The sequence below is a fragment of the Paramisgurnus dabryanus genome, chromosome 17 (genome assembly GCF_030506205.2).
Source record: "Paramisgurnus dabryanus chromosome 17, PD_genome_1.1, whole genome shotgun sequence".
Lineage (NCBI taxonomy): Eukaryota > Metazoa > Chordata > Actinopteri > Cypriniformes > Cobitidae > Paramisgurnus > Paramisgurnus dabryanus.
Window position 1 is genome coordinate 34,788,979 of NC_133353.1, and position 20,456 is coordinate 34,809,434.

The 20,456-nt window shown below is 37.1% G+C and overlaps 1 pseudogene; it reads left to right on the top strand.

The window, feature by feature from the left end:
• Window positions 1–20,456, top strand: part of LOC135749042 (uncharacterized) — a 36,499-nt pseudogene that overhangs the window by 13,145 nt on the left and 2,898 nt on the right.

Consider the following 20,456-nt stretch of genomic DNA (forward strand, 5'->3'; position numbering starts at 1 on the left):
TTTTGTGTGAATATAGAAAAAGATTCAGAATCTCAATTTATCCTTTTTTGTGTAAATAAAAGTGAAAAGATAATTTAATTGTATCGTGTTTCTTTCAGACGTGAAGAGTGAATCATGTTGTGATGGAGAAATAACGTCCTCAACATCAGAAGAGCGACTGACAGCACAAACTCAAGAGAAGAAACTTCATTCAGAAGAGCAAAGAGAGACGAAGAAGAAGCCATTTAACTGTGAGCAATGTGGGAAGGATTTTGATTTCTTATTTCAGCTGAAAGGCCACATGAAGGGACACAGTGGTGAAAAACCTTTTTACTGCACTCAATGTGGCAAATACTACAGCAGCAAAAAAACTCTTGATGTTCATCAGAGACTTCACAAAGAAGAGAAACTGTATGAGTGTCCTCACTGTGAGAAGAGATTCAACTACCAATACATTTTAAAGAAACATGTGCGTTTACACACCAATGAGAGACCGTATCAGTGCAGTCAATGTGGAAAAACCTTCACGCAGTCATGCTCTTTAAAGTCACACGAAAAAACACACTCTCAAGAGAGACTCTATCCATGTTCATACTGTGATAAACGTTTTAGGTTTAAATCTCATCTGATAATCCATGAGAGAGTTCACACAGGAGAGAAACCTTACATCTGCAGTGTTTGTAAGAAGGGTTTCAATCAGCGTCAAAGTTTAGTGAGACACCAGAGAACTCATACAGGTGAAAAACCTTACAAATGCTCTCAGTGTGACAAGACGTTTACTCAATCAAACTACTTAAAAATCCATGAGAGACTTCATTCTGGAGAAAAACCTTACGTCTGCTCTTACTGTGGTTATAGGTTCTCTGAACTATGTAATTTGAGAGTTCATCAGAGACTTCACACTGGAAAGAAGAAACTTCATCACTGCAGTGTTTGTGGGAAGAGTTTTAATCGGCGTCAAAGTTTAGTGAGACACCAGAGAACTCATACAGGTGAAAAACCTTACAAATGCTCTCAGTGTGAAAAGACATTTACTTGGTTGAGTTCCTTAAAAAGCCATGAGAGACTTCATTCTTCATCTTCTCTGTTCAATCTCATTTCATAGTTTATTAAAGAGTTCACACGGGAGAGAAACTTTACCTGTGCAGTGTTTGTGAGAAGAGTTTTAAAGGAGTCGAATGACTCGATTTCAGGTTTTCCTTTGTTTTCAGAATGTTAAGATTTCTGTGCATAAAGAAGATCTATAAAGTTGCACAAGTTAAAGTTTTTAAACCCAAAAAGATCTTTTTAAAAGTGAAGCCTCACCAACACCTTTATAAGCGGCTTATTCAAACACACCCCTGCAGTTGGACGTCATACTAAAGTTTGCATAACACCGCCCTAATGTATACGCAAAGATAGAGGCTGTAACCTTCATTCACACTGTAGTATTGTTGTTAGGTCCGGTTCTAGATATTTGGAGCCCCCCCACACCCCTCTAATTTTCAGAATAATCTGAGAAGTGTTTTTGTACCCTGTAAGAAATCATTTAAGCACTACAGTGATTAAACATGTTTTCCCCATTACTTTTCTGTTTTATCAAGTCAACAAATTAAATGTATGTAAAAATTTGATTAGAAATTATGCATGACTACATGTGTTAAACATTTTAAGGCAGGTCAAAGTTGTTGTTGTGGATCCAGTAATTTATTTAAAACACCACCTTTTTGGGATAACACAGGAAAACAGTTTTGCTTTCTCCAAAGAGTAAGATTAAAAAGACAACACTAAAAACCCTAACTGTAAAAAAACTGCAGATGTACACCTTTTTTTATTTTAGCTGAGTATGAAGAGCAATTTTTTTTGAGACCAAATACTGCTGGTTTGATCTTATTTTTGCCCATCAAACACAGATGCATAAGAGGGAATCCTTGGCAGGGATGTAGCCCAGATCAGTGGTCTGCGAGGAAGGCGAAGACTGATGTCCGCTGGTGCGTCTGGGCCTAACGTCCAAATCTTTCTAAGCAAATGTTCAAATAGACACTATACTAGTCGACTGCAGATTTGAAAATTATACATATATATTCTCGACTGAACTAATCTTAATGAGCACCTATTTTAAGATTCATCTTTTTAAAACATCCTTTTGTGTGTAGGTGTGTGTATTAGTACATGTTAACAATATTTAAAAAGTACATACCCCAAAGAAAATGTCTCCAACGTTCTAGGACTACAAAAAACACTCGGATTGTAGGCAAAAGTTTACTTCCTGGGATTGGTGATGTAGACAAGACTAACATTATCATAGTTCAGCCCTCTCTGCTTTGCTTGGTACGCCCTCAAAAATGGGTGGTGGAGAGCGCTGAAGGGAACGGAAGTGATGAATCACGCCGGTAAGAGGCCTTGGAACCAGTTTATAAGTAAGCAGTCTTTAATAAAAAAGTTTACTATAGTAAAATAATGTAGAACTAACAAATGAAATTGTTTTTATCATCATTTAAATAAATATTTTCTATGTGCTACATTTGGTGTTTCCATATAGTTTGCACAGTAATGTTGTACATTATAATTACCTTTTGAATTTCTTTGCAAAATCTTTGAGGTATGTAGGCTATTTATAACAATAATAATGCATTAGTTGATGTTTTAATCTCATATATGTACTATGGTAGACCAATATATTACAATCAGGTAATCATTTTTTAACAAAATAGGTGCTCTTTAAAAATACACTTTGTGAACAGGAAACGGTAATATTAAGAAACGGCTATTCCGTCTATTGAGTTGTTATGAGATTCAAAACAGCCGAAAGAGTTACCTGTCATTCGGCCTTCAAATCCGTGGTGGAAGAAAGTAGTTCCCCAAAAAGAGGCTTTTAAAATAACTCCTTTGTTGTTTTCTATTTTTCTTTTATTAAACGTGTGCTGTCGAACAAGCGTTTATTTAAGCACATATTTATTAGTATAATAAGTATTTAAAGTATATATGTATATAAATAAATACATTTTATAAACACACACAACATATATAAACACTAAGACAAGAAATTTGTAAATAAATGATCTATCAAACTGTCTGTACCTCACACTCCTGTCAGTAGTTGGCGGGAAGCAGCTTTAAGTTTGTTTACCAACCGCCATTAAATCCTAAAAGAAGAAGAAGAAGTGTTGAGCGTCTTCTCTCTCCAGTACATTAGGAGGCGCTGCAGCTCTTTAGTCCGGCGATAAACCCAATAACGAAACAAAGAAAGGGCGCGCGTGTGATGTGTTTGTTTGTTTGTTTGTTTGTCCTCAGGGTTTTTCTATGTTCAGTGTTTTATTGAATGTAAACACCGTCTTGTGTTGAGATGTTGATGATAAGAGATGAGATGGATGTGATGTGCTGTAAATCAGTAGGAACTGATCTGTCTATGCTGGATATTGAGGATTTCATCACAGAAATCTCTCAGCTGAAGAAAGAGGTGGCGTTACTGGAGACAAAGCTGAGGTTAAGAGGAGATGAAGGACTGAAGAGAGAGGTTTGTACAGCTTAAACATCATTTACCTGAATCAGACAACATCAAATCATTATAATCTTACTCTGTGTGTTGTTAGGATGTGGATTGTTGTGAATCTTCAGTGTATTTGACTGATGGACGTCTGGATTCAGTGTGGATGAGCAGAGATCAGAGCCGCACACCACAGCCACTGCTGGACTCTAAACTCTCTGAAGAGAAATCCAGACACACACAGAACTCAGAGCTCAGTCTCACTTTACTCGGTTATACTGAGTTAAAGCCCACAAACACTCAGGACACTACAGTGTGTGACAGTAAACAGAGCTTACAGGAGGATCAAACCTCCACAGAGTCTCTGGATTTTGTCTGTAACGCTGGAGAACATCAACAGATCCTGCAGACCACACTGAAGATGTGTTCAGTTAAACTGGAGGACTGCAGGAACCTGATGATGAAGATAAAAACAGAACCCACAGCAGATGAATATGAAGACAATCATAATGGTCAGGAGTTTATTATCTCAGGTATGTGTCATCTGTATTATTGTTGTATTTTTAACTGTCATTGGAGTACCTGATTTATGAAAGGGGGTTTAAGTCACAAACTCGCTACCAAAAGACCAAACAGTTTATCACTCACTAATTGTTTGCAGAATTTAAGTTTTTGTTTCACACACACACACACACACACACACACACACACACACACACACACACACACACACACACACACACATAAATATATATGATGTCAAGAAATTGCAGTCTGCCTCAAAGCCAACTTCACTTCCCGCAAGATATAAAGCAAGCTCATCCCCCTAATGGCTTGATTATTATAGGGGTAATCTAAGTCCAAGCTATACACTGATAATATAACCTAAAGCTATATTACAACACAAAAAAACACAATTTATTAGCCAGGTAGGAAAATCATAATTCAAAAGTCAAATGATAAAGATCTGGCTGCAGATTCCTCAAAGTAAAATGAAATACATGATGCTGTGCCAAAGATACAGCATCATGGAGTGCATTTCTAAAAATAGAAAATCCAACCTGAACCACTTACAAACTTTCCTTAAATATCCAGAGAGAACAAAGCATATAGGAATTTGGTACTGGCTGTACTTAGTTTGCATACAGTGGGTGATTGGTTTGATACCAAACATGATGAAATACAGGTTGTTTGTGTATGTAGAATGTAGCATTTCATATACAGTTTGCTCTGAGAGAATAAGGAGACGAATGTATGACTGCCTGGAGGTGTGATCTTTAAAAAACAAATGTGGTCTCTGTTGGAAGTCCACTGTGAATCATAGAGAGTTGTTTTCCCGAGCACTCACTGTGCGCTCATGCTGTGTTCTTTGGGGAGGAGCTATCTTTATTCAGGAAATTAGCCTTACACCCTTTTGTGTGAATCTACAAAATGATACAGAATCTCAGTTCATCTTTCTTTGTGTAAATAAAAGTGAAAAGAGAATTAAATTGTTTCTGTTTCTTTCAGATGTGAAGAGTGAATCATGTTGTGATGGAGAAATAACGTCCTCAACATCAGAAGAGCGACTGACAGCACAAACTCAAGAGAAGAAACTTCATTCAGAAGAGCAAAGAGAGACGAAGAAGAAGCCGTTTAACTGTGAGCAATGTGGGAAGGATTTTGATTACTTATTTCAGCTGAAAGGCCACATGAAGGGACACAGTGGTGAAAAACCTTTCTACTGCAATGATTGTGGCAATTACTACAGCAGCAAAAAAAGTCTTCGTATGCACCAGAGACTTCACACAGGAGAGAAACTGTATGAGTGTCCTCACTGTGAGAAGACATTCAACTACCAATCCAATATGAAGAAACATGTGCGTTTACACACCAATGAGAGACCGTATGAGTGCAGTCAATGTGGAAAAACCTTCAAACAGTCATCCTCTTTAAAGTCACACGAAAAAACACACTCTCAAGAGAAACTCTATCAATGTTCATACTGTGATAAACGTTTCATTGATAAATCTAATATGATAGTTCATCAGAGACTTCACACGGGAGAGAAGCCTTACCTCTGCAGTGTTTGTGGGAAGAGTTTTAATCAGCATAAAAATTTAGTGGTACACCAGAGAACCCACACAGGTGAAAAACCTTACAAATGTTCTCAGTGTGACAAGACGTTTACTCAATCAAACTCCTTAAAAATCCACGAGAGAATTCACACTGGAGAGAAACCTTGCGCCTGCTCTCAGTGTGGTAAGAGCTTCTCTAATCCAGGTTCTTTGAGTTTTCATCAGAGACTTCACATTGAAGAGAAACCTCATCACTGCAGTGTTTGTGGAAAGAGTTTTAATCGGCGTGAAGGTTTAGTGAGGCACCAGAGAACTCATACAGGTGAAAAACCTTACAAATGCTCTCAGTGTGACAAGACGTTTACCATGTTGAATTACTTAAAAGTCCACGAGAGAATTCATTCTGGAGAAAAACCTTACGTCTGTTCTCAATGTGGAAAGAGCTTCTCTAATCCATCATGTTTTAAAATTCATCAGAGAGTTCACACTGGAGAGAATGAACTTCATCACTGCAGTGTTTGTGGGAAGAGTTTCAATCTGCGTCAAAGTTTATTGAGACACCAGAGAACTCATACAGGTGAAAAACCTTACAAATGCTCTCAGTGTGACAAGACGTTTACTTGGTTGAGTTCCTTAAAAATCCATGAGAGACTTCATTCTTCAGCTTCTCTGATCAATCTCATTTCATAGTTTATCAAAGAGTTCACACGGGAGAGAACCCTTACCTGTGCAGTGCAGTGTTAATTTCGTTGACGAACCTTTTTCACGGACAAAACTAAATAAAAAACTAAATAAAAGACAGATATGATGACGAAGACTGTAACGAAATATAACTGACACTTTAGTCAACGAATAAAAATGAGACGAAAATGTTAGGGAGGGACGAATGCAGAAGAGATCCAATCAGAGCTACTCATTTTGTGGGACAAGTTGGGAAGAAATCCAATCAGAGTGAATCTTTGAGGGTAGGTTGATCTATGCAGGCAGCAGAGGCATTTTAAAAACCCGCGGCAAAGTTTGTTTTCAATTCAATTCAATTTTATTTATATAGCGCTTTTCACAATTTGGTAATTGTATCAAAGCAGCTTTACATAATAGATGTAGTGAAAAGCACAGAAAATCGACAGATAGCATAACATAATACACGATAGCACAAGCAGCTAAATTTGCTGTGGCTATAAATCAACATTATAAGCAAACGTATTACTAATGTAACGTTTAGAAGTTAAGCCCAAAAAGGCTGCCTCCCCGGGTTGAAAAACCCCCTAGGAGAAAAAAAAAACCCCGGAATTTTTTCCGGGGAAGTAAAAAAAAGTCCTAGGAGGAAAAAACCCTTGGGAGATATATATATATATATATATATATACACATTGAAACGGAAGGAGATTAAGCGGAGATTAAGCGGGTTCTGCCGGTGGGCTTTGGTCAGGCATCAGCTGGACATCACGTTGAAGAACAGCCAATAGATCAGAGGTGTGCCGACTTTCACATTTACCGGAACTGGATCTGTTTGTCTTATTGTCCTCGTGATCGAGGACGAGACAGGGAGAGAGAAACAAAATCTTATTAGCGTAGGGGCCGTTCACATAAAAAGCAAGTGTCACACAGTAATGTGGATTTTAGTCAGCTCGGTTCCGGGCAGGCTAACTATTGCTGGTTAAGTGTATTACATATAGTTGATGATTTTAGAAACAGAGCTCGTTTGACTAAGGCCAGAGGCCCCACTACCGTCGTTAATACTAACGTACAGTGGCAAGCGGTTCTGTATGACATACTATTTTTAAGGCCAGGGGAAAAGGCCAAAAATTGCAAACCGACCATATTTGGCAATTAAGACTCAATTGACAACCAATGCAAAGTTTCAGCATATTACTAAAGAGTATTAATGACATTTACCATGTTTTGGAATGTTGACGAAAAAAAAGGTTTTAATTTATTCATAAATTTATTTATTTATTAGGTTGTACAAGCTAGCTATTGGGAAATAAGTGTATTACATATAGTTGATGATTTTTAGAAACAGAAACAGAACTCGTTTGACTAAGCCCAGAGGCCCCACTGCCGTCGTTAATACTAACGTACAGTGGCAAACGGTTCTGTATGACATACTATTTTAAGGCCATGGGAAAAAGGCCAAAATTGCAAACCGACCATATTTGGCAATTAAGACTCAATCGACAACCAATTCAAAGTTTCAGCATATTACTAAAGAGTATTAATGACATTTACCATGCTTTGGAGTGTTGACGAAAGAAAGGTTTTAATTTATTCATTAATTTATTTATTAGGTTGTACAAGCTAGCTATTGGGAGATAAGTACTTTTGCTAAAACAAACTATGCAAATGCCTTGTTAAAGAGAAAAGTTTTAAGTCTAGATTTAAAGTTATCTACCGTCTCTGATTTTCGGACGTCGGTTGGTAAATCATTCCATAGCTTAGGGGCTAAGTAGGAAAAGGATCTGCCACCTTTAGACACTTTTGATATTTTAGGGATTATTAAGAGGCCAGAATTTTCTGACCGCAATGCACGTGATGGATTGTATTCTGATAATAATTCTCTAAGATATGAGGGTGCTAGGCCATTTAAGGCTTTGTAGGTGATTAGTAATATTTTAAATTGTATACGATATTTAACTGGTAGCCAGTGTAAAGATGCCAGAATTGGGCTTATGCGGTCATACTTCTTAGATCGAGTAAGAACTCTCGCAGAAGCGTTTTGAACTAGCTGAAGCTTGTTTACCTGATTTGCATGGCATCCTCCGAGTAACGAGTTACAATAGTCTATTCTAGAGGTCATAAAAGCGTGGATAAGCTTCTCTGCATCTGATGCAGACAACATATGGCGTATTTTTGAGATATTTCTAAGGTGGAAGAATGCTGTGCGGCAGACATTGGAGATATGGCTGTCGAAGGATAAATTTCTGTCGAACATCACACCTAAATTCTTAACCGTGGAGGTTGGCACCACAGTGCAGCCATCTATGGGCAACTTGTAGTCTGTCATATTATATTTGTAGCGATTCGGTTCAATAACAAGTATCTCTGTCTTATTGGAGTTTAGCATAAGAAAGTTATGTGCCATCCAGTCACTTATATCACTGATGCAGTCTGATAGCTTAGAAAAATTGTGTGTTTCGCTAGGATGTGAGGAGATGTAAAGCTGTGTGTCATCGGCGTAGCAGTGAAACTGTATGTTATGATTCCTAATAATATCTCCCAGAGGTAACATATATAACGAGAACAGGATAGGACCTAAAACTGATCCCTGCGGTACGCCGTATTTAACCAGGGAGTGATGTGACTCCTCCTCATTTACATAAACAAAGTGATAGCGATTGGTTAGATACGATCTGAACCAGGCTAGCGCTTGACCACTGATGCCAACATAGTTTTCTAGCCTATTAAGTAAGATTGTGTGATCTATTGTGTCAAAGGCTGCACTAAGGTCTAATAATATAAGGAGTGATATTTCGCCACGATCGGATGTTAGGAGAAGGTCATTTGTAACTCTAAGCAGCGCTGTCTCTGTGCTATGGTGGGGCCTGAATCCTGATTGGAACTTTTCATATGTACTATTATTTGCTAAGAATGTACGTAGCTGGCTTGCCACTACTTTTTCTAATATTTTGGAAAGAAAAGGGAGATTTGAGATTGGTCTAAAGTTATTTAGATCTCCCTGGTCAAGGTTTGGTTTTTTAATGAGCGGTCTAATAACTGCTAGTTTGAAAGCTGTGGGAACGTAGCCTAATTCTAGTGATGAGTTAAATACATGTAGTACTGGGTTAGACACTACAGGGAATACCTCTTTGAGTAATTTTGTGGGAACAGGGTCCAATATACAGGATGATGATTTGGATGACGCTACTAATTTAGATAGCTCTTCTATTGTAGTAGGTTTAAATGACTCAAGATGTTGGTATGGTAAGCTAGCGTTAAATATATTACTGGGTAGAGTGGTGGCTGCTTGGGTACCTACAATGTTTTCCCTAATAATCATAATTTTCTTAGTAAAGAAGTTCATGAAGTCGTTACTATTGTGTGGGAGTTTATTAGTGGGTTCTTTTTGTTCTTTATTTCTAGTCAGTTTCGCAACTGTGCTAAAGAGGAAGCGAGGGTTATTATGATTTTCTTTGATAAGATTGCTGAGATACGTACATCTGGCAATTTTTATAGCCTGTCTGTAGTGTTTAACACTCTCTTTCCATGCTGCACGCCATACCTCTAACTTTGTGCTTCTATAGTTTCTTTCCATTTTTCTAGCAGCCTTTTTAAGGGATGCGGTATGATGGTCGTACCATGGAGCTGGCATTTTTTCTTTGATTCTCTTTTTTCGAATTGGAGCTACGGCATCCAATGTGTTCGAACAAATACTGTTCAGGTTTTCTATTACAATATCTAGATCTTCAGGATTATCTGCTACATGTTTCATTTGGGACAGGTCTGGAAGAGTGCTAATAAAGTTATATTTAGTGGTTGAAATTATTGTTCTGGCTAGTCGGTAGCATTTTGTGGTTCGAGTGATCCTATCTAGAAGTACCGTGTATGAGACAAGGCAATGGTCTGAAACTGCATCGCTCTGAGGTGATATCTCGATTTCATTAATATTGAGCCCGAGTGACAGAATTAAGTCTAATGTGTGCCTACGGGTATGCGTGGGCCCTGTCACGTTTTGTCTAATATCGAGAGAATTTAGAATATCTATAAACGCTAATCCTAATGTATCTGTTGGGTTATCAACGTGTATATTAAAGTCACCAACAATAAGAGCTTTATCTACAGTGACTACGAGGTCAGACAGGAAATTTGATATTTCTTTGAGAAAATCTGCATGATGGCCCGGAGGTCTATAGATTGTAGCAAGGACAAAAGAGAGCTGTTTATGGTTACGATCAGTTATTTCCATATTTAATAGCATTATTTCAAATGAATTAAATTTTAGTTCAGATTTTTGGTTAACTTTAAAAATGTTGTTGTATATTGTAGCTACACCACCCCCTCTCCCCTTTAATCGCGGTTCATGTTTGTAATAGTAGTCTTGTGGGGTGGATTCGTTTAAACTAATGTAATCGTCTGCTTTAAGCCAGGTTTCTGTTAAAGAGAGTGCATCTAAGTTTTGGTCAGTAATTATTTCATTGACAGTGGGTTCCTTATTGGTAAGCGATCTAATGTTAAGAAGGCCGAATTTTAACATTCGAGGTTCATCTGTAAACGTATTGTTTTCTAATTTTATGTTAGTAAGATTTGTACGAGACAAGGTAAACGGTGCGCTGTATTCGTTTGTTCGAGGAACGCACACAGTTGAAATGTGTTGATACTCTGGTAAGATAGACTCTAAGTTCTGCGATATATGTGATCTTGACATGTCAGAGCAGCTAACAGATGGACGGGTAGGCCGATCTATCTGTTTTCTGACCTGGGCCCTGGGTAGTCAGACTGTATTAGAATTAAGAGTATTGGTCAGATTTCTAGAGAGTATAGCATTTCCTTCCGATGACGGATGAAGGCCATCTCTCTTTAGCAGGTCAGGTCTCCCCCTGAAGTGCTTCCAATTGTCTATAAACACTACGTTATGCTGAGGGCACCATTTTGACATCCAGTGGTGAAGAGACACTAATCTGCTATAAGTTTCATCACCCCGGTAGGCGGGGAGGGGACCAGAGCATATTACATTATCTGACATTGTTTTTGCAATTTCACACACCTCTTTAATAGTATCTTTGGTGATCTCCGACTGGCGTAGTCTGGTGTCATTTGCGCCGGCATGAATAACAATTTTTGAAAACTTACGCTTAGCATTAGCCAGCATTTTAAGTTTGGATCTAATGTCTGACGATCTGGCTCCCGGTATACAGTCAACTATGGTGGCTGGTGCCTCAATGTTCACGTTCTTTAGTATCGAGTCTCCAATAACAAGGGCACCTTTAACAGATGTTTCAGCCGGTGTATTGCTTAGGATGTCGAATCTGTTAGAAATTACTAGGGGGGACTTCGATGGGCATTGAATATGACTACGCCGCCTGATAGTCACCCAGTTAGTCGGCCGTGTTAACTCAGTTGCCGAAACCGAGCTATGTGTACTACGCGTTACCGTAGGCGCACCCGAAACAGTGTTTGAAACATTAACATTAGCGGTTTTACCGTCCTCAACGAGCGTTCGGATGTGCGCTTCTAGTTCTGCAACCTTCTCCGTTAGCCTTACTACTTCAATACATTTAACACATGTAAACCCCTCTGTGCTGACGGAAGAAGCTAAACTGTACATGTGGCAAGTAGTGCAGGTTACAATGACAAGCGGAGTCTTACCGTTTTCATGCTGTGCGATAGCGTCTCCGTTCGCCCGAACGCGGTCCGTGAAGCTGCAGCGAGATGGGTGCTCGCTCGTTGCATGCCTTGGTCGTCTCCGGGTGCCTGGAGCCAGGGTGATGTGTGGCAAGCTGTACCGTCTGGTGCGAATGCCGGGCAACAACTCCTCCACAGCTTCCCGCTCTGGTGAGGAAAGGTCTGAAAAACATACATCGGATGTGTCCGCCATTAGATCGAAAAGGAAGGCAGATTTACAGTAAACAAACAGTGAGCGAGTGCTAGCGGGCTATATGCTAACAATAGGTGTTTACTAGTGATAGATCGTTTTACTTATTAATACTGTTCAATAATCGTCACGGTAAAGTATTCCTAAGATAAATTTGTACGTTATATTATATAGATAGGAACGAGATAGTAAGAAAGTAGGATTTAGATGATGAACTCGACGGAGCTCCAATGCACGGAGCAGCGTTTCCCCGTTTGTTTACGCTAGCGGGCTATATGCTAATACTGGTTGTTTACCAGCGATAAATCGTTTCAGTTACTGATACTGTTGAATAATCGTCACGGTAAGGTATTCCTAAGATGAACTAGTGAGTTATATTATATAGATAGGAACAAGATAGTAGAAAAATAGGATTTAGATGATGATCTCGACGGAGCTCCGACAACAGATACACAGGTCAATACAAAACGATTCAGCCAACAGGTTGTTCACAACAGGTTGTTTACATTATATTTAGTTGTACAGTCTTAGTTATCTAGCTTTGGCTGATTTCAGTTCACTTCGCTCGTTAGCAACACGCTAACGTTTTGCGGTGCACCCTGTCCGAAGACCTAGGTAAAGTGGGTTTGATATTCAGACTTCCGGGGTCAATGACTTTCTTAGTATACATGCAAGAATGTGAATCTTAGCAAATTCTAATTCACAAGTATCTCGCCAACAACCTACATCATGCACAATTGCTTAAAATACCCCAGTATCGATGTAATGTCCTACTTTGTCGCAAATGTCTGTTGAATGTCCAACTGCGTGCTGTGAGAAGCCTAGGGACCGTCTACAAAGTGCTTTTTTTTTCTTTATTAAGTGCGACCACTATGAGATTGAAGCCAGTTTTAGGCAACTGGACAGACAGTAACTATCAGCTTGAGTTTGTATGTCTGCTAATGATGTTCGATGATATTTTTGTTCAGCAAGAACATTTGCATTACAATGATATGTCGAATACCTAGAGAATGGAACATATGTGCATGTAGAAGAATAGTTATTTGTAAGCAATCCAGACACGTGGAAAATCAAGAACAAAGATATTAAAGAAAGATGATTAATTTTGCAAACTGCTGATATGTTTCTGTTTGCCTCTAAATGAAGCAGCACTATGTTTGTTTGCTTAATCATAGTAAGCCTGATTACTGTGAAAATTTTCTCTGGACCCTCGACAACAATCTACGGCTGACATTTAGATGTTTTATGAACTACAGAATTTGTGATTGTGATAAAGGGCAGTTATAATATTAAAGCATTTAACACTTTTCTTAATAAATGAACATAAAAATTGTATGTTTTTTAGGTTTTTTTAATACTTTGATTATTTAAAAAAATGAAATTGTATCCGTTTCATGAGCTCTGTGCATTTATTGATTTTTGCTATTTTTCAAAACAGTCCCTGTCCATGGTACCGAATAAATCATGTTGTACGCCATTAAAATTGTGGACAAACAAAACGTTAGACATACAATTGTATGTTTATTTTAAATGAGCATTTCCACACTTAGTTTTCTACGTGTTTAAGTTTGATCATAATTATTTGTAGTGACAGTTTGACTACAAATGCTGTATGCATTTATTTAATGACACATGTTATGGTTCAATAGCTTCTTAAACGTGGTATGCAATGCTCCAAAAACATTAAACCCTAAAGAACATAATTACAACTCTTCTATGAAAAAATATTTGTATTAAAAGTACAATTTATAACAACGCATGTCCCTATGCAACTTGATTATCTTCAATAGCTTTGGAGACAAGGGACTCACTGCTCTTAAGCAACATAGGAAATCAGCAATGCACTCCAAAGAACATATTTCAACTCTCAAATGTTCACTTATTTGCTCAGAAATTGTTATTTTACACTGCACATGTCTCTATGGGAATTCCCTATGCAACTTGATTATCTTCAATAGCTTTGTAGACAATGGGCTCAGTGCTCAAAAGCAGCATAGGAAATCTTCAATGTACTCCAAAGAACATATTACATATCTGTGGAAATATTTTAAAGGAAACAGATGAGGTTAAATACCTGGGACACTATATTGCAAATGATCTTTCGGATGACAGAGACTTGTTCAGGCAGAGATGTAAGCTGTATGGTCAGGCCAATGTCTTGGCACGTAAGTTTCACATGTGCTCCACTAATGTCGAAATTGTATTATTTAAAAGCTTTTGCTCGCCTTTGTATGCTGCGCACCTATGGCACAACTACAGAAAGCAAAGCATGCAGGCTTTGGTGGTGGTATACAATGATTCCCTTAGAATGCTATTGAAAGAACTGCGGAACAACAGTGCAAGTGAGATGTTTGCTAACAGTGGAATAAGATCTTGTGCAGCTAACATTAGGCATTGTATCTATACATTTAAGTGTAGAATTCAGAATCAATCAAACTGTATTGTTCAAGCCCTGGTATGTCCGAAGAAAAGTTCGGTCAGGTTTACTTCAAGAATTTGGAAGCACTAGCGCTCCTCTTTATATGTATAAATAATGTATAGTATTTTTCTATTTTTGTGTAATTTCCTATACTTGTTTTGTAAGCTTTTCTTTTTAATACTATGGACCAGGATTCTGTGTCCATAATAAAGATTAATAATACAACTTTCAAATGTTCACTTATTTGCTTAAAATCGATTATTTATCACAGCACATGCCTCTATGGGAATTCTCTATGGAACTCTATTCTTTCCAATAGCTTTAGAAACAAGGGGCTTACTGTTCAGAAGCATGATTGGAAAATTATCATTGTACTCCAAAAAAAAAAATTACAACTCTAAAATGCACAATTATTTGCCTAATATGTTACATTTTTAATAACACAGTTCTCTATGGGATTCTTCATTGCAAAATCATTTTGCTCAATTGCTCAATAAGAACAATAATCTGCTTTTCTTAAACAAGTTGGGAAATGTTGATTAGACCATCAATAACATATTACAAGTTTAAAATGTATAATTATTTGTTTAACATGTCCAATTTATAATAACACAGGTCTCTATGGGATTCTTCAATGGAAAATCATTTTGCTCAATAGCTCTTTAGAACAATAACCTGCTACTCTAAAACAAGATGGAAAATGCTTATTGGACACGTAAGAACATATTACAAGTTTAAAATGTACATTAATTTCCTTAGAATTCATTATTCATGACAGCACATTCCTCTATGGGATTTCTTTATGCAACTCCCATTTTCTTCAATAGCTTTGGAAACGACTCATAGACTGCTCAGAAGCAAGTTCTCAAATCATCATTGTACTTCAAAGAGCATATTACAACTATAAAATGTACAATTATTTTGCTTAAAATGTTTTATATATGACAGCACATTTCTCTATGGGATGTTCTCTATGCAACTTGATTATCTTCAAGTTTTGGGAACGATTGAAATACTGCTACAAAACAGGATGGAAAATCATCATTGTACTCCAAAGAACATATTACAACTCTAAAATGTACAATTATTTGCTTAGAATATATAATTTATTACAGCACATGTCTCTATAGGAATTCTCTATGCAACATCATTTTCTTTAATAGTTGTTAAGAACAGGAACATGCTTTTCCAAAACATGATGAAAAATGTGTTTTGGGCCCTGAGGAACATATTACAACTTTTAAATGTACAATTATTTGCCTCGGTTGTTTCATTTCTTTTACAAATCAAAGGACGTCAACCCAGTTGTAATGCAGGCCACGATAACATGAGGAATTAGCTGACTGGTGCTTTTGGCCACCAGGTCATGGTGGTCACCACTGTATTTTGCAATATGGTGTTTTACAATGTCAAACACCTTTTCCCATGGCAGTTTGTTTTCCATGACTTCTCGGACTTGATTTTACTCTTATATGAGGCATGCCTCTTCAGATTTTGTTAGATTTCTTTATTATACTACTTCAAAAGGGAAAGAGTGCAATGTAGGTGTCAAAAGTAAGTTTAGAATTTCTGGAGTTAATTCAGTTGTAGAATTCGGTTGTCAGTCCCGTAAATTACTGAACTGTGTGTGTGTACAGAACAGGATTAAGCATTAAAAGGTGAAGTGACAACCGAATTAATATGCAGTGTGCGGGACCATATAAACTTAAGGAATACACATCTGAACTGTATTGATTGCATTGGATTGTCTGAATTAATACTGAGTATAAATATTCAGTGTCCTCAAATTGAATGAAATGTGTAACGTTACTATTAGATGTTGTGCTGTTACATGACTGGACAAAGTGCGTGCGTGTCTGTCTGTGTGTCTGCCGTGCGTGCTGCGTGTGTCTGTGTGTGCATGTCATAGGGAGAATGCATATATTTTTCTGGAACCATGTATATTTTTTAGGTAGAGCGGGTCTTATGCTTATTTTATGTGAGATTATCTTTTGTGAAAAAGCCAAGGTCAGTGTTTTTGACATTAAGAATAAAATAAAATACGTGTTTTCTATAACAACCATTAAATCTGTGTCTGTATTGCATATTCAAACCTTACCATTCCATGACAGCCTGAGGATACTTTCAATAACTAAAAAACTTTAGACTAGACTAAGACTAAAACTCTTATTATATTTAGTCGACTAAAACTAGACTAAGACTAAAAGATTTCAGATGACTAAAATAAGACTAAAACTAAATGCTGTGTTATTCAAAAGACTAAGACTAAATCAGAATTTGCTGCCAACACACTGGTGCAGTGTTTGTGGGAAGAGTTTTAAAGGAGTCAAGTTAACAAATGTATGTAAAAATTTTATTAGAAATTATGCACAACCACATGTGTTAAACATTTTAAGACAGGTCAAATTTGTTTTTGTGGATCCAGTATTTATTTAAAACACCACCTTTTTGGGATAAAACAAGAAAACAGTTTTGCCTTCTCCAAAGAGTAAGATTAAAAAGACAACACTAAAAACCCTAATTGTAAAAAAAACTACAGATGAACACCTACTAGAAGACCTTATTTTATGTTAGCTGGGTTTGAAGAGCAAGTTTTATGAGACCAAATACTGCTGGTTTGATCTTATTTTTGCCCATCAAACACAGATGCATAAGAGGGAATCCTTGGGAGAAATGTAGCCCAGGTGGTTTGCGGGGAAGACTGATGTCCGCTGGTGCGTCTGGGTCTCACGTCCAAATCTTTCTAAGCAAATGTTCGAATAGACACTATACTAATCGACTGCAGATTTGAAAATTATACATATATATTCTCGACTGAACTAATCTTAATGAGCACCTATTTTAAGATTGATGTTTTTAAACATCCTTTTGTGTGTAGGTGTGTATTAGTACATGTTAACGATATTTAAAAAGTACATACCCCAAAGAAAACGTCTCCAACATTCTAGGACTACAAAACACTCGGATTGTAGGCAAAAGTTTACTTCCTGGGATTGGTGATGTAGACAAGACTAACATTATCATAGTTCAGCTCTCTCTGCTTTGCTTGGGTACGCCCTCAAAAATGGGGGGTGGAGAAGGCTGAAGGGAACGGAAGTGATGAATCACGCAGGTAAGAGGCCCTGGAACCGGTTGCATTCTTCTTAAAACCTTATGTTTCCCAGACAGGGATTAGACTAGTCCTAGACTAAAATAAATATAAGAGCTGTCCAAACTGAAAACAACTTGCACTGACATATCTTAAAATACATCAGTGCCCTTTGTTTTTCTTCAAATGCATGCCAGTAATGTTATTATTAAGGCTTGTTTATTAAAACTAGTTATATTTCATAATTAAACTAAGGCCTAGTCCTGGTTTAGGGTAATCCCTGTCCGGGAAACCACCCCAATAAGTATAACATAGCACTTATAAGTAAGCAGTCTTTCATAATAAAGTTTACTGTTAACAAATGAAATTGTTTTATCATCATTTCAATAAATATTTTCTATGTGCTACATTTGGTGTTTCCATAGTTTGCACAGTAATCTTGTATGTTATAATAATTACCTTTTGAATTTCTTTGCAAAGTCGTTGAGGTATGTAGGCTATTTATAACAATAATAATGCATTAGTTGAAGTTTAATTCACATACGGTATATGTACTATGGGAGACCAATATATTACAATACTAATTTATTAACAAAATAGGTGCTCTTTAAAAATACACTTTGTGATCAGAAAACGGTAATATTATGAAATGGCTATTCCGTCTATTGAGTTGTTATGAGATTCATACAGCTGAAAGGGTTACCTGTCATTCAGCTTTCAAATCCGTGGCGGAAGAAAGTAGTTCCCCAAAAAGAGGCTTTTAAAATAACTCCTTTGTTTTCTATTTTTCTTTTCATTAAACATGTACTGTCGAACAAGCATTTATTTAAGCAACTATTTATTATATATGTATATAAATAAATACATTTTATAAACACACACACAACAGATATAAAAACTAAGAAAATAAATGTGTAAATAAATGATCTATCAAACTGTCTGTACCTCACACTCCTGTCAGTAGTTGGCGGGAAGCACCTTTAAGTTTGTTTACCAACCGCCATTAAATCTTAAAAGAAGAAGAAGAAGTGTTGAGCGTCTTCTCTCTCCAGTACATTAGGAAGCGCTGCAGCTCTTTAGTCCGCCGATAAACCCAATAACGAAACAAAGAAAGAGCGCGCGTGTGATGTGTTTGTTTGTCCTCAGGGTTTTTCTATGTTCAGTGTTTAATTGAATGTAAACACCGTCTTGTGTTGAGATGTTGATGATAAGAGATGAGATGGATGTGATGTGCTGTAAATCAGTAGGAACTGATCTATCTATGCTGGATATTGAGGATTTCATCACAGAAATCTCTCAGCTGAAGAAAGAGGTGGCGTTACTGGAGACAAAGTTGAGGTTAAGAGGAGATGAAGGACTGAAGAGAGAGGTTTGTACAGCTTAAACATCATTTACCTGTTTGACAACATCAAATCATTATAATCTTACTCTGTGTGTTGTTAGGATGTGGATTGTTGTGAATCTTCAGTGTATTTGACTGATGGACGTCTGGATTCAGTGGGGATGAGCAGAGATCAGAGCCGCACACCACAGCCACTGCTGGACTCTAAACTCTCTGAAGAGAAATCCAGACACACACAGAACTCAGAGCTCAGTCTCACTTTACTCGGTTATACTGAGTCAAAGCCCACAGACACTCAGGACACTACAGTGTGTGACAGTAAACAGAGCTTACAGGAGGATCAAACCTCCACAGAGTCTCTGGATTTTGTCTGTAACGCTGGAGAACCGCAACAGATCCTGCAGACCACACTGAAGATGTGTTCAGTTAAACTGGAGGACTGTGGGAACCTGATGGTGGAGATAAAAACAGAACCCACAGCAGATGAATATGAAGACAAACGCAATGATGGTCAGGAGTTTATTATCTCAGGTATGTGTCCACAATTATTGTTGTATTTTTACAATTTTTAACTTTCCTTGGAGTACCTGATTTATAAAGGGGGTTTTAAGTCAAACATTTGCTAATCAAAACACCAAAAAATTTTATGACTATAATCTAAAATTAGATTAGGATATAATTTTGAGCCATAGGCTTTAAAAAGACAAAAAGTGCTTTATCTCATTCCAGACGTGTCACCATATAATGCAACAAAGATTGTGAAAGTCATTGCACAAATAAAAAATGTGACTACCCTCTACAAAACGTGACCCTATACTGGCTGGAAACTTTCGATGGGAATTAACAGGAATTAATAAGAATAAATTTTTAAAAAATTGCTATAACAGGGAACGTAAATTTAGTTAAAAAAATCTTGCAGCATTATTTTGTTTAAAACAACAAGATTTATCAGAATTATACAGATTTACTGTACCACCCAAAAGTTTGGACACTTTTCTATTTTTAATGTTTTTAAATAAGTCTCTTATGCTCATCAAGCCTGCATTTATTTGAGCAAACATCCTTCAGAAATGTTTAACCTCTTAAGACCCGAGCTTTGATTTGTCTTGCATTTTAGATTTCTTCCAACTATTAGGGGTTATGAAGAAGCAATATATATATTAACCAAATATTTTTCTTTGAACATGAAGCAGTGTAATTGTCCACGTTTGTGTACAACAGGTTCCAGTTACACAGAATTAGGAATTATGGTGCGAACAACAAAAATGTGATGTCACATATGTGGACACACCAGGTTTCAGAAGGTTAATATTACAACGATTTCTGAAGGATTTTTTATCAAATATATCCACAGCTAAGTATCATGATTCTTCAAAAACGTATTACCTTGGATGCATGTCTGCTTATGACCAAACAAAATGTTTATTTATGATTGTATGATATAGTTTATATAAACGTTCTTAAATTTGCAAATAATTTCTGTAAATTTTCAAGTTTCAAATTTGGAATATTTTCAAAATTTCCCAGATGAAGTTTCCTTTGAAAGTTTCTGGAAATTTAGCAGACACTTTCACCC